We start from the raw sequence: 10,245 nt of genomic DNA on the forward strand, positions 1-10,245 counted from the left end.
GAGCCAGAGCCTCAGAGGCCCCCAACACCTCATCACTGAAGCATACCAAAAATAAAACCAACGTGGCTCAGGGAAATTTTGCAGAAGAGGGGGAGGAAAGAATATCAGAGCCATATGTTGGGTCATGATATGATGAGACATTTATCTTACCCATAACTGTGGGATAACTCCACAATGCACGAACCATATACCTCAACAAGGAGGGGCCAATGGGGAGGGGGTAGGTCATGGATGAGCCTAATAATTGTACCAAACTAACTGTATTTGCTAAATACAATACTAATTAATAAAAAAGTTAAAAAATAAGGAGTCATTATTTTACACACAAAAAAATCCAACCTTGAAAATTCAGTTCATGATGAAAACATTTTCCATTCCAAGTGTATCCCCAGCCACTGCAGTATACACTGTACACACTTGTCATTCCACTCAGCTGTTCTGATCTGGAAGTAAGGGTAACAGAATGCATGCAAGGTGTTTGGACCACCTCAGAAAAGACTTGGTTTATGCCACTGCCTTATAATTTTCTACAAAGTCTTAGATTTCTCAAAGCATATGTAAGTTTTGTTTATTCAAGATATACTCAAAATTTCCATGGAAATGCCCCATTTAACCATTTTTCTTTATAAAGTATTGATATAAGCTCATGGATATTTTGTGGAAGAGGAGGCAGAAAGAATGTCAGAGCCACATGCTGGGTCATGATATGCAGAGACATTTATCATACCAATAACTGTGGGCTAACTCCACAAGGCATGACCCATATGCCTCAACAAGGAGGGGCCAATGGGGAGGGGGTAGGTCATGGATTAGTCTAATAATGGTACCAAACTGCCTGTATTTGCTGAATAGGAAACTAATAAAAAATTAAAAATAAATAAAAAATAAAGTATTGATATAAAGCCAAATAGAAAATAGTACGTACAAAATATGCATTGTGATTCCTTCTGAATAACTGAATAAAATTGAAAATAATTGTTTCTTTTTAAAAACATTTATCATTTTGCAGGCTTAGGAAACTAATGTTTGAAATTATCTTCACTCAGATCAATCAGTGCCTTATGCTGCTCTTCTCTTGATGTCTGGTTTCAGTGGGGAACTGAGCTTACAAGAAAGGATTCTATTCTGATACATTATGGGCTTTATCAGTATATCATAATAATTAAGCTGCTAGGTCTTTGCTAGGCAAGTAAAGGAGCTACACTTTCTGAAAAAAGTTATAGCATCTTTTCAAATTTATTCTTTAAAAAAAAACATTTTTCATTTATTTATTTATTTAAGAGTGTCAGAGTGACAGACAGATAGAAAGAGGCAGAGAGAGAAAGAGACAGAGAGAGAAGAGAATGGGCACGCCAGGGCTTCCAGCCACTGGAACCGAACTCCAGACGCAAGCACCCTCTTGTGCATCTGGCTAACATGAGTCCTGGGGAATCAAGCCTTAAACCAGGGTCCTTAGGCTTCACAGACAAGCACTTAACTGCTAAGCCATCTCTCCAGCCCTCAAATTTATTCTTAAAGCCAGAGGTGGTGGCCCATGTCTGTAATTCTAACACTCAGGAGGCTGAGGCAGTATTATTCTCACGGGTTTTAATTTGGAGCATCGTGGGCTACATAGCAAGTTTGAGGACAGTGAACCATAGAGTGGAATTCTTTCTTCAAAACTTTATTTTTTTAATAAAGTTGAAACTAACTTCAATTGCATTCATTGCAACATTCATTGTCCATTCTGCAACAGTGATTAGGAGTAACAATCATAGTGACAAGACCCCACAGGCTTCTCCCAGACCAGGTTATTTGCTGGCGAGCATGTGGAGAAGCAGGGACACTCATTAACTGTTGGTGGGAATGCAGGATGGTGCAACCACTCTGGAAAGCAATATGGAGACTCCTAAAAAAGCTGACTATAGAAATACCAACAGACCCAGTTATACCATTACTGGGCATATACCCTAAAACCTTCAACCCACAGGCCAGAGAGATTTGCTCAACCATGTTTGTAGCGGCTCAATTCGTAATAGCTAAAAGCTGGAATCAACCCAGATGTCCGTCATTAGAAGAATGGATAACAAAGATGTGGTATATCTACACAATGGAATTCTGTACAGCAGTAAGAAAAAACGACACAAAGAAATTTGAGGAAAAATGGTTGAACCTGGAACAGATCATTCTCAGTGAACTTACCCAATCACAGAAAAAAAAAAAATCGACGCATAGTCTCACTCATCTACAACACCTAACCTGAATCTACCCAAGATACCTTACATACTCAGCAAGCACCTCATGGACTAGACAACAGGATGGAAGGGAGGGCGGGGAGGGCATCGAAGGGTGGAAAACAGTAATCTGGACCCAAACAGCATTGGTACCATAAAATTCTACTTCCTAAAAGTCAGACCAAATGGCTGAACCTTCACTAGACCCTTACAGGAAACACCTGAACCACAAAACACTGGAAAGGGTAGGATCAAGACTAACCTAAATCTTCTACATCTTCCCTCCCTCCCTCTCCCCCTCTCCCCTCTATCTCTCTCCTCTCTAACTCTTGTATATTAGTTATGTTTTTCCTCAATTTATTAGTGGGCACTGACCTGTAACCCCCACTTCCAGCTTGGGGCTACCATCCACAATGAGCCTACAAGGTTTCCCAAAACAATGACAGACTTCTGTCAGAGTACTTGATGACCCACCAAAGGCCAGTGGTAAGACCCTATTGCTGAAGACTCCATATGCAACTGATACGCAAAATCGAATGGCATGGCTGGAAGCCAGGAGTGAGTCAGTAACCAGACAGTCAGCGTGTCTAGTGCCAGAAGGCGCTACATGGGTGACTGGAGGAAACGACCAATATCTGTCCAAGCAACTCATTGTCTAATCTAATTAGCAACAAATAACCTGACGTGAAGCCCACACAAGTGCAATAGTGGCACACAGCCATGGTGAGGAACCAACTACTCTTGATTTGGCTAACTGATCCACTCAGTGGTACTAGACCCATAGCTGGAGCTGGGAAACAAGTCAGAACCATACCCAAACACAAGCCCACTCTACAATATCAAGCTATCATCAATAATGAGGTACAAGAGGGCCTACACCTATCAATCTGTCTATCAAAAAAGTAAGTGTTATTTCAATTTTCTGGGTGCTAACTTACTCTCCATTGGAGAATCTGCTTTTCTTTTCCAGACAGATGCAGATCCTATGGAGAGAGCTGGCCCAACATACCTCAACAGGGGCCCAACTGAAACTAAGGACAATTGGTGAAACAAGCAAGGGTGATGTTTTCCTGTGAACCAGATACCAGCACAAAGGGGAAGGAGAACAACACAGAGAAAATTCAACTCCTACCAAATCAGAGAGCCAGAGCCTCAGAGGCCCCCAACACCTCAGCAGACCAAAAATGAACCCAACATGGCTCAGGGAAATTTTGCGGAAGAGGGGGCAGAAAGAATGTCAGAGTCACATGTTGGGTCATGATTTGCAGAGACATTTAGCATACCAATTACTGGGGACTAACTCCACAATGCACGACCCATTTACATCAACAAGGAGGGTCTAATGGGAGGGGGTAGATCATAGATGAGCCTAAACAATGGTACCAAACTGCCTGTATTTGATGAAAAGAAAACTAATAAATCAAATTTAAAAAAAAAAAAAGAACAAACAAGTGCAGGGCTGGGAGATAGATGTGTGCTCAATTATGAGGACCTGAGTTTGGATATATAAACCAGGCATTGTGGCACACAATTATCATCCCAGTGCTGGGGAGGCAGAGATAGGAAGATCCCTGGGGCTTTCTGGCTTGGTACTCTACCTAAGTAGGTGGAATCTGCATCCAGTGAGAGACCATGTCTCCAAAAGTAAGGTGGAGAGTGACTGAGAAATGAACCTGTGTATTCATTTTTAACTTTTTGTTGACAATTTTCATACATATATAATGTATTTTGATCACAATCCCTTTCCCTTAACTTTTTTTGTTCCCTCTGCCCTGCCCTTCTTCATTTGAACCCCTTCTTCTTTCTAGGTCTTCCCTTATGTACTCTGATTGATGATTTCACCATCCATGACAGAATGTTGATGGGCTGTGTATCATGGAGCTCATGTGTAGGTAATGATAAGTGCTGTCAAGTCATGAATACAATGACCATGTCATGTCCAGATGACATTGTTCCACATCATTCCTCCCTGGGGCCACTACTGGGAAGACTCAAACTCATCAAGGCGCTGAGAGTATGTGACTGTGGAGTGCTTGGTGCTCAAGGGGACACCTCTATATTCTTAAATACTAAAAACACACATGGAAGGTCAGCCTTTCAAGCACTCACATTTAAGCAGTGTCCTCACTAACTCACTAAATTCAGCAATTCAATGTAATATAAATTATAAATATTCAATGGAAGAGATAAGGTTAGTATTTCTTTTGTTAGCATATGTGGTGATTATTACAGTCAACTTGAGAGGATCTAGAATAAATTAGGAGGCAAACCTCTGAGCATGTCTATAAAGGAGTTCCTAGACTAGGTTAATTAAAGTGAAATAACCAACCCTAAATGCAGGCAACAGCCCTCCATGGGCTGGAGTTCCAGACTGAATTGAAAAAGAGAAAGTTGAATACCAGCATTCATTGTTCTCTATTGACTGTGGGTGTAATGTTACCGCTGCATGCAGAAGCTGGTCCTACTGTTGTTCAAAGGTGATAGGTTATATCCCAAGTTGCTATCAGAACTTAGCAGCATTGTCCATGTAGTACTGACTTCGAAGACATGAAGGATATAAGATTGAGAGCATAATGAAATTTCATGTCATGGGTCAAGAGAGCCACATGGCCAAGCAATGTTATGGAGTTGAGTCCATGTAAGGAGGCTACTTCATGAAGTTGTGTTGGTGAAACATGTTTTGCCTAGGGTGTTAGAGATGGAAAACCTTGAGACAACTGTCATGAAAAGCTGTATACATGGGTGAAGCTGGCCCAAGGAAGAGGTTATGTGTGCCTTAGAAAGCAGGGCTGGAGAGATGGAGCCACCCAAAGTCTTTAGAGCCCATATAATACCAACAGTAGCCCAGATGTCAAACATGTAGCTACAGGGTTTGGTATTTGCCCTGCTGAGTTTCAGTCTCATCTTTCCTTATTGTGTACCCATTTCTCCCTTTTGGAATGAGGATGTTTGTTCTGTGCCATTGTATACTGGAAGTATGTAATTTGCCCATTAATGTTCTAGAACCTTACATTTAAGTACTGCATCTCAGAAGTTACAAGTTTTGATCAGTGTTTGCACTACTAAAGACTATAGGGGCTGGAAAGATGGATTAGCAGTGAAGATGCTTGCCTGCAAAGCCTAAGGACCCATGTTTGACTCTCCAAATTCCACATTTATCCAGATGCACAAAGATGAAACAAGCACAAGGTCTCACATGCTCACTAGGTGTGCAAGTGTCTGGAGTTCAATTTTAGTGGCTGAGGCCCTGGCATGCCAATTCTCTCTCTCTCTCTCTCATTCTCTGTCTCTCGCTGTTGTTCTCTCCCTCTCCCTCTCCCTCCCCCCCTCTCTAACAATAAAAAAGACTATAGGGACTTTGGAAGCTAGAATAAGTGCAGTTTGCATTATGATATGTTCATGTACCTATGAGGACAAGGAGTGAACAGTTATGGCTTAGAAGTGATATGATTTAGAATCAAGATAATGATGGGTAAATTTGTAATGATTAAAATTGTAAACTTAAGAGGATCTAAAATCACTTAGGCAAGCCACTGGGATTGTCTGTGAGTGATTGTGTAAATTAGGTTAAGGTAGGAATACTGATCCTAATTGTGAGCAACACTTTTCCATGGGCTAGGGTCTGACTAGTAAAAAGGAGAAATCAAACTGAGCACCAACATTCATCACTCTCTGCTTCCTGACTGTATGCAACTCATACTACTTCCATCACGCATTCCCCTCCATAAGGAGCTAAATTTCCCCAAACTGTAAGCCAAAATTAATCCTTCCTCTGTTAAGTTGCCTTTTGTCAGCTATTTGGTAGCAACACAGTAACTAATGCAACATATATTCATCATACATAGTGTTGGGTTTCATAAAGAAAATGTATTTTAATTGCATCAGGTACATTGACCATTGTTGTAGTTAGTTTCATGATGCTGGAACAAAATACCTGACCAGAAACAGCTAGTGAAAAGAAAGGACTCATTTCAACTTATAGTCTCAAGGGAAGTTCTCATCATGACATGGCAGAACAGAGGCTGGCTCACATCTCATCATTTATATCTGGATGGCATTAGTCTGTGTGAGTTGACCAGCACTGGCAATCTAGGCCAAGAATTCAAATTCCATCCTCAGTGAAACTCCTCTTCCATCAAGACTCCACCTTCCAGGGTGTGACCACTTGGAGACTGCATAAGAAGCTTAATCACAAAACCCTGAGGCTATGGGGGACATTCTACATTCAAGTTACCACAGCCTCATTCAAAATCCTAGTCTCATTTCCCTACCATTAGTCCATCCTTCCCTTTTCCCCTTCCAGCTATTCCTCTTCCTTCCCTGAATTTACCTTCTGCTTTCAAATCACTGGTGTGTTTTGTATAGTGCTAAGAAAAATTCTAATATCTACCTATTGGTATTGCTCCACAATGTATAATCTGAAAAAAATTAAGAAAACATATATAAAAGGAACAGCATAGACATACTATTCCTCTTTTAATCACGGATTGACAGTGAGGCATAAAGTGTAGTGTATAGGATGAGAAACGTAATTGCCAAAGTAAAAAAAAAAAAAAACACAGTCACTTTGAGCGACAATGCAGAATTCACATTCACAAGGGCATATGGTACATATTGTACTGAAGAACCTATATTGAACTGCAAATCAAACTCTACTTTTATTTGAAGGATTAACATCATGCAAACCATTACTTTGATAAAAATGTGATGAAATTTAGACCTCAGTAATAGAAATAAATTTGGGAAACATGGAAGCACAAGTATTAAAATTAAATGACACATTGTTAAATAACCAATGGACAAATAAAAGGAAATTAGATAACATTTGAGATATATATGAAGAGTATAACAGCATCAAAAGTAGAGATGTCCAGTACCCAGCCAGATGCACAAGGTGGCAAATGTATTTGGAGTTCATTTGCAGTGGTTAGAGGCCCTGGTGCTCCCATTATCTGTCTCTTTATCTGCTTCCTCTCTCACTCTCTCTTTCCTCTTAAATAAATAAAATGTATTTTAAAAAAAAGTACAGAGGTGCTGTCAAGACATTACTAGAAGTATATAACAGTTTCAAATAATTATTAGCTATAATATGTGTGAATATGTGTGCATTTATTATTAATTTCTGTGAATAAAACCATATATTGGGAGGACTAAATATACTGTCATATTTACTTATTTCACATACAAAAAACAGAATTCTAGGAGGCACAGATAAATCATGTGACATTTGCCTTTCTATATCTTCTGTGTCTATACATTGTTTCTCTTAATGTGAATTTCCAGTTGTGGCCAATTTTCAGCAAATGACATAATTTCATTCTCAACATTACAGTCATTAAAGAAATTAATATTAAAACCCCATTCAGATCCCATCACACCATCTCACCTGAGTCAGAATGGTTATTTGTAAGAAAACAAAAACAACAAATGTTGGTGAGGATATAAGGAACCCATATACACTGCTGGTAAAAATGCAAATTGGTCCAGTCATAATAGAAATCAGTACAGAAGTTCCTCACATAACAAAAATTAAAACTACTGTTTGACCCAGCTATTCCACTTCTAAATATATACCTAAAGGACTGAGTCAACTAAGACACAGAGATACATATCCATGTTTATTGCCACAACATATATTTGCAATAACCAGGAAAGAGAACTAGCCTAGGTTTATCTATCTATTCATCCACACATAGGTAATAGAGAAAATAGATAAAAGTGCAGCACATAAGCACAATGTAATTTAATTTAGTCATAAAATATAGCTTTAGTTTGGGGGCAAAATTGAATGAAAGATATAAAGGTATTTCAGTACCTGGCCAAGGGAAATGGAGATTCATTTCTAACTTCATACCACCAAAGAGGAGTACAGAAAAAGAGTTTGAACAAAGCAAACTTTCTGTCTTGTAAGGTGGTTATTCCTAAGGTAAAAGTGACACAATAAGAGCTCTCTTTTGTCCCAATGTTCAGTAAAAGTCAAATGTAAAATCTGACCTAAAATTCCAAAGAATGACTCATGATGAACTCATGAGAAAAATTTGCAACATTTTCTCCTTCATAAATATTTTGCCATGCTACTTCAAAAACAATACTGCAGATGAGCTCTCCTATATTTTAGTGGTCCATAATATCACCATGTAGGTTATCTAATAAGTAGGAGTTTTAGTAATGTAGTTTAGGGATTAGTTAAAGAACTTTTTTTCTGTTTTGTGCTTTGCCTTTTTAGAATGCAAAAACCAACTATGATTTACCTAAGGAAGGCACATTTAAAGCACAGAAATATACTTTTACTTCTGGCAGTAATATGGATCTTAACATTGTCACATTTTTCTTGCAGTTCAACATTCTTATCTAAAGCGAAAAGTACTTAGATCACTTGCTCACATTTTTCGGCATTTTGTGTGCTCAAGGTATCTCCACTATCCAGGTCTAAATGATGCAATGCACATTTGTCTAGGGAGCTAGGGAAAATTATACTTTTTCATCACAATCCACATTAACATAATGATAATTATATACCTGTAATGGATTTCTAATGAGCAATGTAGTAGATAATAACTGATAATGGTGTTTATAATTATTATTTGTGAATGAAAACTGAATGTATCCTTGTGGGGGTTCTTTATCCATGCCATTTATACTCAAAGTAATTAATGATTTTGCATGATCTTCCATAGTATGAACATGTGAATACTTTCAAATTATACAGCACGGTTATGTTTTCAAGAACAGCTTCCTTTTATCAAGATAAAATTTATTACTTCTTTGGAGAATACAAGTGTGGTTCTCGAAGCCTGGGAAGGAAAAAGGAGGGTATGTCTATTCATATGCAAGTACATCATATAGGAGGAATAACTTCTAATGTTCTTTAGCACAGTAAAACTGTGATTGACTACAATTAATTGAACTTCAAAATAGCCAGTGGAGAAGATTTTAAATGCTGGCAATAACAAAGGCATCCTGGGGAGATAGTTATGTCAATTACCTGATATGATCACTACACTGTTTACATGTACTAAAATATCCACTGTAGCTTGAGAAGAATTACAATCAATATGCGGTCATTAAAAATAAAAATATAGCCTTCTCGAGCTGGAGAGATGGTTTAGCAATTAAGCGCTTGCCTGTGAAGCCTAAGGACCCCTGTTTGAGACTCCATTCCCCAATACCCCCATTAGCCAGATGTGCAAGGGGGCGCATGTGTCTGGAGTTCGTTTGCAGTAGCTGGAGGGCCCTGGTGTGCCCATTCTCTACCCAACTCTTTCTCTCTCTGTCTGCTGCTCTCAAATAAATAAATAAAAATAAACAAAAATTAAAAATATATAACCTTCCGGCCAAGAGAAGGAAGAAGAAAGCTCCTGCCCCCCCAACCCCAACTGAAGCCAAAGCAAAGGCTCTGAAAGCCAAGAAGGCCACGCTGAAAGGCGTCCACAGCCACAAAAAGAACATCCACATGTCACCTGCTTCCAGTGACCCAAGACACTGCACCCCTGGACGCAGCCTGAATACCCTGCAAAAGGTGCCCCCAAAGAAAAACAAGCTTGACCACGATGCCATCATCAAGCAGCCCCCCACCCAGACCACCAACCACCAACTCAGCCATGAAGAAGACAGAAGACAAAACCACACTAGTGTTCACTGTGGACATCAAGGCTAATAAGCACCAGATCAAACAGGCTGTGAAGAAACTCTATGACACTAATGTGACAAAAATCAATACCCTGATCAGGCCTGATGGAGAGAGGAAGGCATACATTTGGCTGGCTCCCCATCAACAGAACTGAAATACCAGGTGGTTAATTCTAAATACATTTTTTCACTATGAAAACAAAATAAAAATATAAACTCTTAAAGACTAAAAACTTGGGCTGGATAAATAGTTAGCTTTTAAATTGATTGCCTGCAAAAGGACCTAGGTTCACTTCCCCAGGATCCACATGAGCCAGATGTGCTATATGAGTCTCCAGTTCCTTTGCAGTGGCTGAAGGCCCTGGTGCACCAATTCTCTTTCTCTCTCTACCTGTCTCTTTCA

At 39.3% G+C, this 10,245-nt stretch overlaps 1 pseudogene; it reads left to right on the forward strand.

Moving 5' to 3' along the window:
- The first annotated feature begins 4,143 nt into the window (after positions 1-4,143).
- On the forward strand, positions 4,144-9,997 carry LOC123463949 (annotated as a pseudogene).
- Positions 9,998-10,245: the final 248 nt, after the last annotated feature.

The sequence above is a fragment of the Jaculus jaculus genome, chromosome 10 (genome assembly GCF_020740685.1).
Source record: "Jaculus jaculus isolate mJacJac1 chromosome 10, mJacJac1.mat.Y.cur, whole genome shotgun sequence".
In the NCBI taxonomy this organism is placed as follows: domain Eukaryota; kingdom Metazoa; phylum Chordata; class Mammalia; order Rodentia; family Dipodidae; genus Jaculus; species Jaculus jaculus.